The 17486-nt window shown below is 40.7% G+C and overlaps 1 protein-coding gene across 2 annotated transcripts in view; it reads right to left on the bottom strand.

Moving 5' to 3' along the window:
* RGS6 (regulator of G protein signaling 6) overlaps positions 1-16990 on the bottom strand; it is a 499145-nt gene extending 482155 nt beyond the window's left edge. For both annotated transcript variants that reach the window (XM_074955587.1, XM_074955588.1), the window contains exon 1: positions 16617-16990. The gene's annotated coding sequence lies outside the window, so the exon portion shown is untranslated. The remainder of the gene's footprint in view (positions 1-16616) is intronic.
* Positions 16991-17486: the final 496 nt, after the last annotated feature.

Genomic DNA, 17486 nt, shown 5'->3' with positions numbered 1-17486 from the left:
TCCAACTTTAAGATTCTAGCTTAAACCTAAAAATATGGAAATACTCAGTTGTCGGGACACTTAGGTCAGTTCATGCACAAAAGTTAGATATTTTAATGCTTTTTTTAAAAAAAAGAAAACCAAAGATAAACAGAAATGTTTCTACCAATTGTTTTTCATTCCATGTAGCATTAGCTATTTCTATACATTGTTGGAAACCCAATGCTGCAATATTGTTCACGTGCATGAGAATCTGAAAATGAAACTAATTTCTCTATCCAAAATGATTAAATGCAAAAAATATTTAAAAAAGAATAGATGGTAAAAAGTAATCAGTTTTAAAATTCTTTCACTTTGAATAAGATGCTAATATACTTTACACTTTTATAGCACTTCTCATCCATAGATTTCTAAGTACTTTAAACCACAAAGCATTTGGGTATTATTATCCCAATTTTATGGATTGGGAAATTTAGGCAGAGAGGTTAAGTGACCTTCCAAAGACCACTCAAAGTCAAAGCAGAGTTGAGAATGGTCCTCGTGTCTCCTGACTCCCCAGCTCCATCTTCAAGACATTAGAGCAAAAGGTACGCTCCCTTGATATATCACAAATCAAGACCTTTGTTTTTTTAATTTTTGCTTTTTAAAAAATATATTAATTTTAAACTGACAGTGCATATTTTACAGATGATACTTCTGATATCTAGTCAAACGGCCTCCTGCAGTGTTATTCAGTTGTGCTTCATGTTATCCAGACATCACAATTTTCATCCTTACCCTTAAATGGCCATATTTTCAGATTTTTCAGACAGGTCTTTAGTATCCTTCTACTCTTTTTAAAAAAGAGAGAGAGACTGATATACTGATGAGAGGTTTTCCTGAGGGCATGTTCCCAAAATGCACACAACATCATCAGAGGAATGAGAGTTCACCTTGTCTTCCATTATGCCAATTCAGGATTGTTTTCTGCTATGTTTTGTCTAGTACAGTTCAACAAGAAAAGAAAGGAAGTTAAAAAAGAATACTGTAATAGAATACTGAGTTTTGGGGGGGTCATGGTAGTGGCAAAGTGAAGTCAGCCAAAGCACGGCTGAACAGCTCCTAGTAGATCTGCAAAGTAACGCTTTCTTTACTCTGCTTCATTTGATGCACTTAGTTGAAAACTGTTTTTGATTTTCTTTTTCCATTGACGCAAAAAGGAGGAAAAAGAGAACATAAAGGGAAAGAGAGAAAATGTACTCAGAGCTGCTGTTCAAGATGAAAAGCATGGCAGTGCTAGGTTCCTATTAAGGCCTGTTCCATTTGTGCTGTTTACACATGCATAAACTATACAAGTTAAATGAAAGCTAAAAAGATCACCAGCTGTTGATTGGAGCTCTGCCTTACTTGCATGTTAGTGACCAGGCTCAATTCAATTCCCAGGTCTCATTTCTCACTCCCTTCACCAGAAAAGGCTGGGAGTGCTACACTGGCATTATATTTAAGGCACCCAGGTGAAGTGCCTCATGTCACTCTGCAGTGACCATTCCAGCTGACACAGTAGCAGTATTGATACACTAAAGAAGTGCCAGTCCAGCCTTCTTTGGCTGAAAGGCCAGCCATCACAACAGAAAAGTGGAGAATCCCCAGGGCTCCAGAGGTATATGGTACCTAGATGGAGGAGAAAGAGAATTTTTTGCTAAGTGAAATATCCTCTTAATAGTAGCTATCTTAATACACCGTAGTTGCAACCAAGCAAAGCACATGTGGCCTTACAAATCATGTTATATTTGGTTTAAAAGGTTTTGAATATTATTGTAAGGTAAGTAACACTGAAAAAAATCAACAAGAGGATAAAATTTTGTAAGTCACACCATTTTCTTCAATTTTTTGTTTCAGCACGATTAATATTTTCCTGCTTTAATACTACAAACACAGTTTAAGCTAATAGAAATCTATTCTTTACATGATAAGAAAGGTTCAGTTCATCCATCGCCTATGTAACCCAAGCCTATCATATTTGCATGTATTTTTAAGAAATTACAGGTTATCCCTTCCATTAATAATCAGACAACTCTGCAGAGACTGTGGTGTTATCTCAGGAAGGTCAAAAGTCACTTTGAAATGAGAAAAAAAACATTTTTCTTTAATCAGAGTGTTTCTCTGTTTTACTTGGTTTTGGAGCACACCACCAAGAAAGATAAGCATCTGGACTACAGATTTATATATAGGTAGGTGAACTCTATAAATTTAACCTATGTAGATGTAAAAATAATTAGTCAGTGTTTCAGTCTCGGGTTTCAATGAATGGTCCAAAAAAAGGAGAGAGTGAATAAAAATAAAGTCTTCTGAGAAATAATTAATAATGCAGTTACTGTATATTCCTCCTTTTTCCTTCATGCTTCCTATGCTGTATGATTGTAGCCTTGTAAATAATGTTAATAGAAGTAATCATCTTTAACTGTATCAAATTTAACAGTCAGCTTAGATCTGATATATGCTTACTTTATTAAAAATGAACTGTATGCTTTGTGAGAGATACATAAACGTGCAATTGACTTTAGTTGTTTGCTTTATGTAACTCTAGAGCTAAACCCAAGAATTTTTCAGTTTAGTAAGGCATAACTGCTATGAAAGAATATGCTGGCAAATAGGCAAATAAACTTGCATTTTATGTGCTTTTACAAACAGTCTGTGTGTAAAGATTACATGTTGTTACTTGTTTATATAGAGAGTTGGAGAAGCAATAGGAAAGGTAACAATGTTTTGACAGAAAATAAAAATGGTATTTATTTTTTCAATGAAAACCAGGGAGCGTATGGAGAAAAATTATCTACAAGAAATTCAAGATATGGTAAAATTAGGGACAAGCTGGCCCAGGGGATGGGTAATGGAGTATGAGACTGTCACCTCTAGTTCATTGGTTCATAGCCAGCCAATGTAGGTAATGACTGAAAATTGTAGCTACCTCAAGACCATAGTATTGGTTCACACTGTGAGGGAGATAACAGAATGAAACCCATTTAGCTAACTGGTCAGACAAAAAAAAAAACCTCTAGAGGATGTGAAGCAGTACAGTATATCAAATGTAAAACATGCTTCTAGATTTTTATCACTTTTGCTTTTGACTTCTTTGTGTCTAATATCTGATAAGTGACTGTTGAAAATAGAGTCTTCTTAAGCAATAAATCTGTACTCTAGATGAATTCAGGGACCATTTGTTTCACCTGGACTTTGAAGAGATGTAAGTGGATTGACGCACAAACACACATATTGGTATTTGATTATGTGTTGCTGCTTGGTAGAAGGGAGGAGTTGGTTGTATTGTGCTTTGTTTGTGTAATAAATAATTGGAAGGATTCTCAGAGTCTGTGTATTCATCCTTTTATTTATTCTAAATCAAAATAAAATATGTATCTTCTTCATTAATTATTAATTATTATTATTATTATTTGTATTTCTGTAGCACCTAGGAGCCCTAGTCATGGACCAGAACCCCACTATGCTAGGTGTTGTACAAACACAGAACAATGATACTTCAGTGACTAAAAATGTTTTACTATGTTTTTCTCCTCCCAGTCCTAATATAGCTACAGGTCAACGAATTGAATTCTCTTCTGGCTTATGCATCATTAACACAATTATTAACAGAATTCAGATTGCAGAATCTTTAGTGGTAGTGGTGATGGCAGTGCAGAAAAATCCATGTTTGACTTTCAGATCCTAGGTTGAAGTACAAGGCAGGCAGTGAGGGGAAAAAAAATACACTCAGGGAAACAGAGTATATTTGTCTTTTCAAGGAATCCATTTCAATCTTCGAGCCTCTTGATGCCATTTCAGTTACTTTTCTGAGTAGAACAGCATTTTAATAACTGCTCTCAACAGCATATCAGTGCAGGATTGTTAAACTAATTCTGTGAAGGGGGCAAAATTACAATTTTAATTATGACCTGTGGGCTCTTGGTCTGGAGGGACCACCACTAGTAAGAGAGCATTTTGTTCTGCTTGTTCTGTTAGCCAACCCATAGGGACTCTGCTGAGATTGCCTAGAAGGGTGCCCGTTTTCATGTTGGATTTTGAATTGTGGACATATGTTCATTCGACTGGATTGAGGCCACTAACTCACACAAACCACTTTTCTGACATTAGTCACAAAGCAACCAAAAGAAAAAATCTAGAAGCATATTTTACATTTGACATACTGTACTGCTTCGCATCCTCTAGAGTTTTTTGTCTGACCTGTTACCTAAATGAGTTTCCCCACACACACTGTGAGCTGACAGTATTCAACATTTTGTTCTTGATATGAAGATCATTTACAAGATTTCTTTAAAAACAATGTTTAGTGGTGAATTAAAACTTTAATAAATGTGCTAATAGCTTCTTGTAGGATAAGGTTTTGTGCCTACTATTGATATTTTTCCATTACATATTTCCTTCTTTTTTGCTTACGCCCAACTCCACTCTTGCCTGAAAAATAATCTCACTAGAACGGACAGGCAGCACTTGACAAAATGTTCTTGGTTGGTGTAAGAGGTTATTTATCTCTCTCTTATCTGACTGGGTTCCTGGAACCTCCTGGGAAGAACAGGAGGATCATCAACTGTAAAGAACAAAAGGTTCCTTTATGTTACATCAAGATCTCCAAAGTCACTTAAACTGTGATAACCAATATGTACAGTAGCCTTGAGATGCAAACACTAGTGTATCTACAGCCCAGCCGTTAATCTTCCCTGATGCTGGATTTTGAAGTGAGACAACAGGTGATGACAGCCAACAATACCAAAATCCTAATGCATGGATATTGTTAATAGAAATCTGTATAATAAAATGCTAAATCAATCAGCCTGAATATTAACAGGACCCTTCAATATGCTTTCTGAAGTACCTAGTCAATCAAAAATAAGACAGCTGTAACATCCTAGCCATCTCCACAAGCCAATCTTCAACCTAAGTATTTAGAAAGAGAGCAATATACTACCTCATCTGAGTCACAGTAAACCACATGTTTTGTAGGGAGGGGTGGAGAGAGAAAAAAGGAGAATTAAGAGAAGATATTCCGCAAAGGTACCTAAATATTCTCCTTAAATGCATGTAGTATTTTCCAAGCAAAACAGCTGCAGATTTGGGGTTCGGTTCAGCACTTCCATAAAACTTCCTCTGAAGTCAACCAATATAATGGAAGTGATGAACTGGACACTTCTAGCATGTTTGATTTCAATGGTAAGTTTTGCCTGGGTAAAGAGCACAAATTTCAGCCTATAAAATGGAACATATTAATTGAATACCCACACAAAAATCCATCAGCATCTCCTGACTGCAATAAAATGTCATATGATAATTAATAACAATAACTGGATTTGTATAATTTTTACATTTAAAAAACTGCCTCTGTCTGAGATGTCATGCTCCTGTCCAAATGTGCGAGATTGGGAGCTCATAGTGACCACAGTTGTGCAAATCTAGTATAAAAAGCAGTTTGGTGTCATTAAAACATACCCAATTTCCCTGCACTCACTAACATGCATATCTAAAACTCTCGACTGTTCATGTGCTTGAAAACTTCTACAGCCATTTGAGTTGCTGAACTGATAATTATCTACCAGAAAAAGTCTACCTGGTCTGGTGGAATATTTAGACCCAATTCATTAGGTAATTAGTTAAAGTGACAGGAGGGAAAGGACAAGAAAAAAATAACTAATTAATTTGAATTCAATTAGTTTCCATTAACTCTAAATTGATGTTTCACATCTGCTGCCATAAATCTCTCTAGAATGCCACTTGACAGGAGGGAATCTGTATCTTTATATTCTATTTGTTAGCTGTTCTTTACATTACAGTAGCACCTACAGGTGCCAACCAAGATTTGTATACTGGTAGGCAATGTAAAACAACACACAGTAGAACAGTCCCTTCCCCAAAGAGTTTACAGCAGGTGTATCAGGCATCCTGCCCAAATCATGTAGTTTTGTGGCCAGCATGATTTAAGATTATGCAGAATCTCAGCTTTAGTTTTATTTAAAACATAAGTTTCTAATCTTCATGCCTGCAGTAATAACTTTCCAAACGTGAACCAAGTGTAAACTGATAACACGATGTCTTCCATTCAGCAGACAGCCTGAAACAATGAGTAAGAGCCGCAAACTCTTCTGCTCCCTATTAATCTGATCAGTGTGCCAGTTCAGAGGACTAATGATGACACTTGACTGTCAACATTATCTATTGCATTCCTTATTTTAAGCAGATGGAACAGGGTATGGAGGTGGGAGTAAAGCCCTCATAGGGTGGGATTTGGGAGTTGCTGCAAAGGGGGAAAAAAGGAAAAAATAAAAAATTATTTACTACATAAAGAATCTCTCCTTGATCTCTGTGCAAACCTCCCATGGATATTAGTGGGGTCTTCCCCTGTGGCTGAAAGGAATAGGACATCCTGAATTTATACCCCCAAGTCGTCAACCAAAACCAAACATAAAATCCAGCCCTTTCCTCCAACAGAGTTTGGCACCCCTTGTTTATAGTCTGAATAGACAGGATAGGCAATGTCTGAACAGGAAAACAGAGGCACAGATGGGCAATGTGACTTCTTCCAGAGTCACACTGCAGACCAATAGAAGAACCAGGCTCTGGCCTCTGGAGTCCCAGTTCAGTGCTCTATCCATTGGCCCATGGTACCTCTCATGTATGCAATGTGGAGGCTTCGTGGTTAACTAAGATGCTTTCCAATAAAATTATAAAAGTGGACCAAACTCACAGAGGTGAAGGCACACACTCCGGAATTACAAGATTCTGCCAACAGCTTCCGGCTATGCTTGCTCCCTCTTGAAACAACTGCTACAGCAGGACATGTGTGCTGGCGAAATGAGGGCTGATGGAGCAGATGGAGAGAGCCACACTGAAGCAGGTATGTGCTGGGGAGTCCTTGCAGAGCCTCTCGTTAACATTTCCCCATTAAACTGAAGGGAGGCTGGGAGTGATTTCCCTCTGATGGAGTTTACCCCCAGTCCAGATACTGAAATCTTCCGTGACAGAGAGGTATTATCCCAAGCACTCAGAAAAACAGAAGAGCAATTCTTATGGCCATAGAAATGCACTACAAAGAAATTATTTTCAAAACACTATAGCAGATCATCACTGACCCCCCCAGTCATTTCAGGATATATAAACTGAACACTCTGGTAGACGGTCAATACACATACTTTTTCAGGAACAAAGTATAAACACTTCCAGCAAGAGCACTTACTATTAACTTGTTTGTCAAGTGCCTCCTCCCTGGGTTATGAAGAAAGTGTTTTTGTTTATATCTGAAACAAATTAACAGACTCCCAAATCCCTTGTGCCTACCCTTTGAACACATCCAACCCTGGGACAGGGGGTTTCATCACAAGCTAAGATGGAAGTACCAGCAGCACATCACTGTTCCAATACTTCCACTAGAGGGGGAAGGCAAGGTCATACCAAGAGTAAATAAAGGAGAACCAGACAGATGGAAGTTGGGGAGAGATGTGGCATTGCTGAAGCTATAGATAGATGACCTGGGGCATTGGCAGAAAGGACAGGGGTAGCAAGAACAGCTGCGATAAGAAGAATGAGAGAGGGAAATAACTAAAGAAGACAGAAGAGCAGTGTGGGGAACTGAGAGGGAAGCACCAAGGACAGATTAAAGCTAAGTCAATCAAAAACATAACACCCCAAAATGGCCCTCCAGGAAACATGTATCAGTGGGATTAAAAGATAATTCTGAGAGAACGGACCCTTTCTGGTATGCACACCACATCAGAGATTATTTAGGGATCAGGAGCCAGCCTGAAATTTTAATTTCCTACACTTGATTGGATCCTTCTCTAAAGAAACAAGATGTCTGGTGTACCACCGGACTATGGTTGTAGCACCGATCTGTGTGTGGAGGTGGTCTCTCTCTCTCTCTCTTTCCAGCTATGCTGGGGTGAACAAGTGGGAAAAGAAACCACTGTAGGCCCACTCCTTTTTCCCCCTACTGATGACACTAGTATCACAATGGGGTGGGGACTTCAGATTCTTTGTTTCCGCAAGAAATATTTCCACAATGTGTTGTCACCTCCGGTAGCCACATGCTTATGAGCTTCCTAAGAGAAATCTGCCTCAAGAGTTATACCCAGCACCACTATGAAATCCCATGTGAGGCAGTTGTTTCCTGTATGTTCTCTTTCCCATCCAAACACTTGGCTCCCCCAATTATATCCTTTCTTAAAAAACAACCTTCTTTTAGACAACCCGTCCTTCAATGATAAAAAAGGCATGGTCTAGTGGTCTAAGCAGAAGGCTAACAACCAGAAACTCCCAGGGACCTAAGACTGCATCCGAGAAGGATTTTCTGTGGTCTTCAACAAGTCATTTTGTCTCTAGTTTACCCATCTGTAATAGCAGCAGTAATAGTATTGACCCACCTCACATAGGTGTTGTAAGGAATGTTAGTGATGATGTGGTTTGAAGATGAAAAGTATTAAGTGTTACAACTGTTATTCATGGGTTCCCTGTCTCCCTCATCTAGAAGCAGACCAGAATACTCCTTGATTGCCACTGCTTAAAGATGACAGATCGTTTTTCTTCCATCAGAAATCTGCAACTCATTTTGAATATATAGTTAATGTGCATAATCGATTCTGTTTCTACTAGCATGATATACAATAACAAATGAAACATAACAACTTGCAGTTATTTGTAGATATTTTCAGATGCTCTCAAAACACTTTCCAGAGTTGAGAGTTAAACTTATTTTACATGTGTGGAAACTGAAATGAAGTGCCTTGCCCAAGGTCTCACACCAAATAGAACAGATCTCCTCCTTTAATCATTAGTCCGTAGTCTCCTTTAACAAAAAGAGAAGTATATATCATATTTATTATTTTGGAACCACTAGAATGTGCTAGAAATATCAAGAGACTCAAGTGGAAACAATTTCCATCCCAAAAACTTTAAGTTTAAATTTGACATGACTTAACAAGTGAGGGTAGTAAACAAACCAACCAGCAAAAAAAAAGGAGAACAGAGTGGGGAGATGTGGGGAAAAGGATAGGTATTGAACACAAACACACAGATTGGTCAGCTGAGCTGCAATCAGATTTTTTTTTCCTGTTATTCAGCCTATTTTTAAAATTGGTATTAAAGGGCCCAATTTGTCCATAAGTGTTTACCTTCCAACAAAAAGTGCCACTATGGGAAGGCTATACAGTACACCAAGATCTTGTTATCAAGAATAGCCGTGGAGAATATAATAGCGAAGACACACTGACTGTTTAACAACTATAAGTGTCAGAACTATAGGAATTCAGAAATGCAAAAGGATAAAAGCAATCCCACCCTAAACTTCATCTGAACTTGTGATCGCAAACTATGGTAGTATTTGTAAAGTGCTATCAGTCTTCATAGAGGAGATTCACCGGGGAGCTATAAAGCTGCATCCAGTTACTTTGCAACTAAGCCAATTCACTGGCCAAACCCTTCCCTTCGGGGATGAGATGAATAACCGCACTGATGCCAGACATGCCAAACTTGCTAAAAAAAAACGCAGAAATTGGGCTTGTTTTTGGCTTAACTGGCTTGTAGCTTGTTGCTTCTTCTTTTTTTCTTTTTTTTCCTTGGCTCCCGGCAAGGGGGAGCAAGCAGGGGCAACGGGGGAAAAGAGTCAGGGGTGCACAGCGGGCCCACCACAGTCCCAGACTTCACGGTGGGGGGATCTAGTCACATAGAGTGTTGGGGTTCTTAGGGATTGGCTTATTTTGGCCTTGTTTGGAAATGGAATTAGCTTGATTTTTGGCTTATTGTGAAAGTCGAGGTGCTTATTTATCGCATGAAAGTTGGCAACTCTGACTGGCGCTCTTTGCCCTGGGGCATGAGGGGGAAGAGAATTCAATTTCCTCTCCCTGAGAGAACCCCCACTTTGCAAAGTCAGTTTACGTGGGCATTGCACAGTGCCTCAGGATCTGGTCCACTAAATGCAGTGATGAGGAAAAAATAGTAATACTTTCTCTCCCACTTCAGTCTTGGGGATGAGGTTCTCTTGTTCTCTTTTCCACAATAAAAAATGCTAATTGTGATTTACAAAAGTGACTTACAATGGCTGGACTAAATTTTCTGTTACACTAGTAACAAAATCAATAGTTTGAAAACTACTAGAGAAAGATTAATAATGTACAAAAAAAATTTGGAGATCAAAAGTACAGTACTAATATTCTAATATGTGCTGATCAGAAAGCAAAAATCAAATTATTAATATCGGCAAATGTAAACTCCAATAGAATTATATTCCAAATGCAGAACTATTCAGCTTAAACTCCCTGTGCTGAACAGGGCTTAATCAAATAAATTCCCTTCAAGTAAGCTTAATATAAAATGGCATGATAACCAATCCACCACTGCATCAGACTATAACACTGTCTCACTTCAAACTCATCAAGGTGCTTAGAGTTCTTATAGGTTGCTCCTTCTCAAGAAAATTAAAGACTGCCAATTAAAGTAAAATGGGAAGTTTACTACCCAAAAAATACAATTTTTTTTGAAGATTTAGGCCCACACAATACCCCAATCCACATGCAGACAGCAGTCAAAACTCCATATGTGGATTACGAGCATTGTGATATCATATGAATTATTTTGTTGCACTTCTATAGCCCCTTTTACCTCAGAAACTCACACCCCTTTACAACAGGAATGAACTAATACTCACTCCTATGACAAAGACAAATATTATTATTCCCAGTTTTACGGGGGGCTGAACTAAGGCACAGAGAGGTCAAGTGACTTGTCCAAGGTGATACAATCAGTGGCAGAGCAATGAATTGAACACAGGAGGCCTGGCTTCCAGACCATTAGTCAATATTCCCTCATCATCTATGGCCCTGGGCATGTAGCATATTCCATCTACCATTACTTGGATATTTGTACTAGTCAGTTTTCCCCTGTGAGGAGGACTTTGCAGCCGCCCTCAGACGCCTTCATTACTGCTCCGAATTTAAACCACAAAGAAAGGGAAGAAACACCCTTTGAATTTGTCAATGTGTGTCACTCCTTTTTTGGCTATAGAGCTCACTAGTGAGTAATATAAGTGACTCCTCTTTATTATCTGATATGCCTAGCCCCATTTTCAATAGTCCAAGCACACTGCCTTTGTGTTATCCCGCCACAGCTGAGTCAGGAAGCAGGAGAACAGGACAGTGGTTTCCTACATGGCAGTGAAGAGCAGAGCATTACTAAGCTCCTGGGACAGCGAAATGTCAAAATTTTACCCATCACTTTAACTTATACATATTTGTTGATATTCATTGCCATTGACTGCAGAGATGCTCAAAAGTAGCAATAAATCTGATATAACGCGAGTGGGCAGCAGCAGCCTGTCTTGCATCCATAGCCCTTCTATACACTTGATAGCCAAGGAGAAAATTATGGGTTAGCTTTTCTTCCTTGCTTCTCCTCACAAACAATGAGCAGTTTCCTCCCCAGTCAAAAAAGAATGGCAGCCTCACTAGTGACAACTGCGTCTTTGAAAAGTTTTGTCAAATCTACACGTTTTTGAAAGAAAAGCAAAATCAAATACATAGTGAAGAATTCCAAAGTACTTCAGATTGTATATATATGTTCAACCACCACTGTAATGCAGCCACTTCCATTTCACAGCACACAGCAACACTACACAATAGTTTACGACAGGAAGTGGGGAACACTGTATCAAGTTGAAACTGCAGAGGAAATTTTGGGTAGGCAGAATGCAATAATCTGGACAGAGAGAGACAAGGTAGGTGAGGTAATATCTTTTATTGGACGAACTTCTGTTGGTGAAAGAGACAAGCTTTCGAGCTTCACAGAACTCTTCTTCAGGTCACAATGCTAGAATGCCACCGAAAACAATAGCATGAATTGGAATTTGGGACCAGATTTTCAAAGGTAATTAGGTGCCTAAATATGCATATAGATGCCCATATAGATTTCAAAAGTAGATTATGTGTCTAACTCCCATCAAAATCAATGGGAGTTAGCACTTAAATGAGATAGGTCCTTTTGAAAAATCCCATTGGGTACTTATCTGCATCTTTAAACCTACATCTGGCCCTTGGTCACTAGCATCTCTTCTCTCATATATCTGGCTGTCTACCTGCCTCCATTATAAACAGTACCATAGAATCCTTAGTGACAACAGGTGGCTAAGATGTCAATTTTACCTCTGATCTGACATTTCAAGCAGTGAAGTGTCAACTTACATTATGCTGTTCAATACTGATTTGAAGGAGCAGAACCCTAATGAATCACCAGCATGATTCCTGAGAATACCAACAGTTTCCTCTGGAGGTCTTCCATCCAAATACAGACAGGCCTCACCATACTAAGTCATAAGAGATGAAAAGATAATACCAAAAAATGGTATAGAAAATAATGCATTTCGAAGCCAGTTGAGAAAATCTCATAAGTAATGGGCATTATTTCAGCTGCTAAAGCAAGATGGAAAAATATTAATTTATAATAATCCACTGTTGCTCAGTAAAGTAAATCTGACTACTCATATGGTCCCCATCACTATCGTACCTGCATGTCTTACCAGAAATAATAAGGCAAAGGTTTTCCCTGACTGCAAATCAAACTCTGTCTCTGGTGGTAAGAATGCAAAATCCTGCCCACGTGCCCATGAGGGGGAAGCTATGTTCCTCTGTTTTAGGGCACTGTTGAGGAATAACCAACCCTAGTTCTGACATTATTGTTAGATAGATCTGTCACTGCTGTTTAAGTGAACATATTATGGTAGAGATAAGATTTGATCCAAAATCTTGTTGTCTCAATGAAATGGTCAAGACCATTCTGAGCCAGATTCTTTAAGATAGCGGTCTTCATTCTTGAAGTGCTGGAGAGCATCACCACCATGGAATGGACTCACAGACATCCACAAAATAATTGCAACATGACAGCCTGAGATTGGGAAGACTGAGTCATGACATGACAACATCATTAGTCAATTTAAAATGGACTGATGTAACATCACAACAAACAATGTCAAGTTGCCATGCTGCAGCTATTTTGTCTCTTTCTGGGACTTCAACTGGCACAGTACATTTTCTTTCTCCTCCATCTGCTAGCCCACTGCAGTCATTGGGAGAGTATTTCCTTCTCCTTTTCTCCCCTTCCTGGGTGCTGAAAGAGATAGTGATGGATTCTGGCAGTTCTGATCCATTACTCAATTTTCCTCCTGCTGTCTCGCACATGTTAAGCAATGCAGAGAGCATCCCTGTGACCAGCACTCTGCTCACTTTCATCAGACCTGTGGGCTACACCAGAAATACATGCAGGACCCTGAAGAACTTCCTATGCCTCCAGAGAGAAGGGTTGGGGATCACTACTTTGCGGAGATGTGTTTTTGCCCTATCCTCAAAGGCTATTGGATGGAAACAGTTTGCTGTGCCATCACCCTTACAGTAATGATCAGCCAAAGATTATGGGCAAGCAGTGTCAATAATAATGATGCTAATGATAATATGCAGCTGTGTGTTACAGCTTTTCCTGGAATAGTATTAAGAGGGCAACCATAAAATTAGTGAGATGGCTTAATTGTGGCCTTGGTATAACTCACACTGAAGTATGTGAAAATTGTTGCACTCTCTCTGTCTCACCAGTTCATGATCTTTGCTGCTATTTAAATTCCACCACACTTGCATACACGGACATTTACCATTAATTATTTTAATAAATCAGGGCATTAGAACAAAATAAAGTCAATTTTGGCAGGGTCTAAACAGTTTCTTTGGCATTTGGCATAGAGATTCAAACAATGAAATGTATTATTCTGTGCCTTTAGTGATATGCCCCTAAGAAAATAACTGTTCTTCAAGCATTCGACCTTGTTTAAGAGAACTGTATGAGCAGATTTCCAAGGGCACATATGAAATGTGCTTAAATCACCTGGCAAAGAAAATATTGCACTTCATAATTAAACAAAAGATTGATAATTCTTTTGACATCCAAAAATCAGTATAAAAGTGGTATTCACTGTAAAGCCAAGTGATGGAAGAAATGAGGGGGAGGGGGGGAAGCACGTGCAGTCCCTTAAAAAACAAAAACAAAACAAAACCACACTCTCAGAATTCCAACGCACTTTGTATCCTCGTCAAACTCCCAAAGCTCTAATTTACAGCTGGCATCTTTTGGTATGATGTGTACTGAATAATCACAAATAATACTTTACTTTGTCTTTTATTAAGCGCCTTTCATGCCCAAGGATCTCAAAGCACTCTGCAAACTGCGCGCGCGCACGCACGCAAAGCAAAAACTGAAACGCAACCTCCTTGGGGGGGGGGGCGGTAAAAAGCAGCAGGAGCAGAGCATCACCATGACAGAGGAGGGAAGTTTTATCATGAGGTACTATTTACAAAAGACAGATTTTCCTGTTATTCGCAACAATCCCCACGGGAAGCTACTTAAATAAATAAAACCAACAAAGAGCGATTTACTGGGGTGCATCACATAAGCCTTAGTTTCAAAAGCGCCAAGGAACACCACGCTACTCTGTGATATACGGGTTATAATTAAGGCATGAGCCTGGAAAAACCTCTCAGGGCCAGGTCCTATAAATCCTTACTCGCTTTAGTAGTGTACTTGTGAGCAGTCACGCGGATTTCCGTAGAGCCAGCGTGCGTGAGCAAGGCGGGTTCCTGCGAGTTGGGCTCTGCAGCACTGAGCCTACGCGCTCTTGGGAGCGGTGACCGTGACTGGCACCACAAAGCACGGAGACAGGACGGGTAACAATACGCCGCCCTAACCGCTGCAGGTCCCTGGCAGACAGCACGGCCGTGGAGCTTTTTGCTGGCTCTGCATCCTATTCCCCAATCTTCCCTCATGACATCTCAATTGGTTACTAAGGAAGGAGAGCTTGACAGTGTCACGGAGGAGAATGACTGTGCGCGGAGAACAGGTAGGAGCCGATCGCTTAAGCAACGATCTTGTCTTCAAGCAAATGTCCTTTGTAATTAAGAACGAAAATACATTATAGCTATTTGCTGCTACCTAAACAAACCTGTCTCCGAAGAGCAGGTCGTTCGGCAGCTTGCCGTTGCTGTTTAGAGCCACATCCATCCTACTGCTTATTTTAACTCCCTAGCCAGTGTCCCATCTCAGACTCCTAACCCAGAAAGCCTCGCTGCAATGTTTTATATGGCATGACAATTTGTCTTTTTAAAAACAAGGCAGCAGCATTTGTTTAAAGTCCCGATGACGTGGATTCAGTGAGCATTGCAATTACTGCAGGAGACAGGTGAAACAAACAGATTCACATTTGCATTAAAAAACACCCACAACCCTAGTAAACACCATTTCCTTCCTCCCCGATGCTTTGCAAGAGCTGACATTTCTCAAACACAACGATGTGACTCTGAGTGAGCTGGCTGGCCGGCGCTGGGTTAGATGAGGTGGCTACAAAGCACCAGACTCCCAATGTTTTCTATTGTGCAGGGCTTCGCGTTGGAAGGGGCGGATTACTCGCTGTAATTACAAGCGAGAAACTTTCCGCTGTGTTGCTGTGCGGGGAAATCTCCTGCTCGGGGAATCTCCCAATGAAGTCCGAAGTCCCTCAACCCGCTCCCCCACAAAAGAAAATCAAAGAACCCAGCAAAAACGCCACGCACAGCGCTCCCGCTGCGTTGAAAAGCTACTCAGCCAGCGGCCAGAGCCCCCGCTCCCACCCCCCTTCCGAGAGCACCTGTCTGCAGAAAGTATCTTAGAAAACTTCTCCCGAAATCCTTGGAGCGAGGCGAGCTCATCATTTTAACACGTGCAGCGACACGCCCGCCTAAGAAGGTGCGATAAGCGAGGGCTCTCGCTCTACCCACAACATTTTGCCTTGAAACCACACTGACTTCCTTTTCGGTAGAAAATTTGATCACCCAAAGCACCCCGCGCTGGCCCCAAAGCCCCTGCTGTATATATTGACGTACTGCCGTTCCCCACCAAAGATTTCACTGTCGTGCTTTTGCTCAGCCTGGGGCTGCAATTTGACAGCCAGCACAGTAGAGACTCTTATAAACTACTGCTGAACTCCAGTCTCCCATCTTCCTTCATTGATAAATGCAAGTGAAGCAATATAGCTGGAGAACCACACACAAAAGTCCCCCCTTCCCCCAGATTGGTTTAGTGATCCCACTATGTTTTCTTCAACCGCAATTCTTTTTCATCCATATAAGATCGTTTTTTCTTTTGGAACAAGCCCTTCTCCAGTCGGCTGTGTCAGGGAAGCTTGCGTACATTCACAAATACCATCCCGTGGCTTTCATTTAGGCACAGCACACACAATCATATTTGAATAACGTTACTCCGAAGAACAGAGTTGCAGCTCCTACATGACAGTAAACCAGTTCATTCTCTCTCACACACACCCTATTCTCACATACACATTCAGAACATGCAGCCCGCTCTGGAAGAGAAAAAAAGGTTTTTATCCTATATTAAGAACCCGCCTGTATCCCCACAAGGGTTCCTGAAAACACTGAGCACAACCAACATGCGTTGACTCTCAATCGGTTTTGTAGACAGAGCTGAATTGCAGATTTAAAAGCTCTCTCTTTAAACAAACAGGCAAAAAGCCCCGAAATGTATAACATCCTCTGCCCATTAAGCTCCTTGAGAAATGTGTGTGCAACCACTCCAATTACCTTAGCAACCAAAGAATTGCTGAATTCCCCCTTCTGCTTTTTAATTTCTCCTCAGAGACAGGAAAGAGCCTGGTTCATGGTAAAACTGGAGGAAAAAATGAATGGGAGAGATTTGCAGGTTCCTGAAGGCTCTTTCCCCCCCTCTTTCAAAATTCCTTGTTCTTCTCAGTGTCCCTGGCTGCAGAAGAGACTGAGGCTTTGGGGTGCAGTTAGAGAAGATGGAAACAGGAAGGCTGCTGCTGAAGAGCCACTGGCAACATGCTCTCCCCACTCTCTCTCCAGCCACTGAATCTTTCTGGCTGATTTTTCTGTCCTTCTCTCTCTCTCTCTCTGCACACTCACACGCCGGTGTCTCAGCGCACACTAGAGGGGGGAAAACAGCTCCCCAGCTGTGGGAGCCCAGTGCTACAGGAAAGATACAGAGAGCGAGAGAGAGATGAGAAACGGGGGGAGGGAGGAGAAGCTGCTTCAAGTAAAAGATTTGTCCCTTGCAAACGATTTGCCGCAGCAGCGCCTACTGTAGGGAAGAGCGAGGACCTGCAGCCTCATTACATGCACCTGATAGGCAGTAAGGGACAAAGAAAGCAGGGACTGGGTTGGAGATCAAGCAACCCCACCTCCCCCCGCAACAAGAGTAGATTCCCCCTCAGTTCAATTGATGCCACATGGGCTCCACTACACCTGCCCTCGACTTTTAGAAATGGTCTTCCTGGGGAGAGGTTGGACAGGAATTTGTTTTGAGATGGAGGGGAGCAAAAGAAATCCCCACAGCCCCCCTCCCAAACTATCTGTTCTCCTGGAACACTGTTCAATAATTTCCAGCCTCGGGCTGTGATCCTCCCACACACCATTTTTGCTGTGTGTTTATTA

The sequence above is a fragment of the Natator depressus genome, chromosome 6, assembly GCF_965152275.1.
Source record: "Natator depressus isolate rNatDep1 chromosome 6, rNatDep2.hap1, whole genome shotgun sequence".
Lineage (NCBI taxonomy): Eukaryota > Metazoa > Chordata > Testudines > Cheloniidae > Natator > Natator depressus.
Note: the sequence above shows the minus strand (reverse complement) of the source record. Positions and strands in the feature narration are given on the sequence as shown.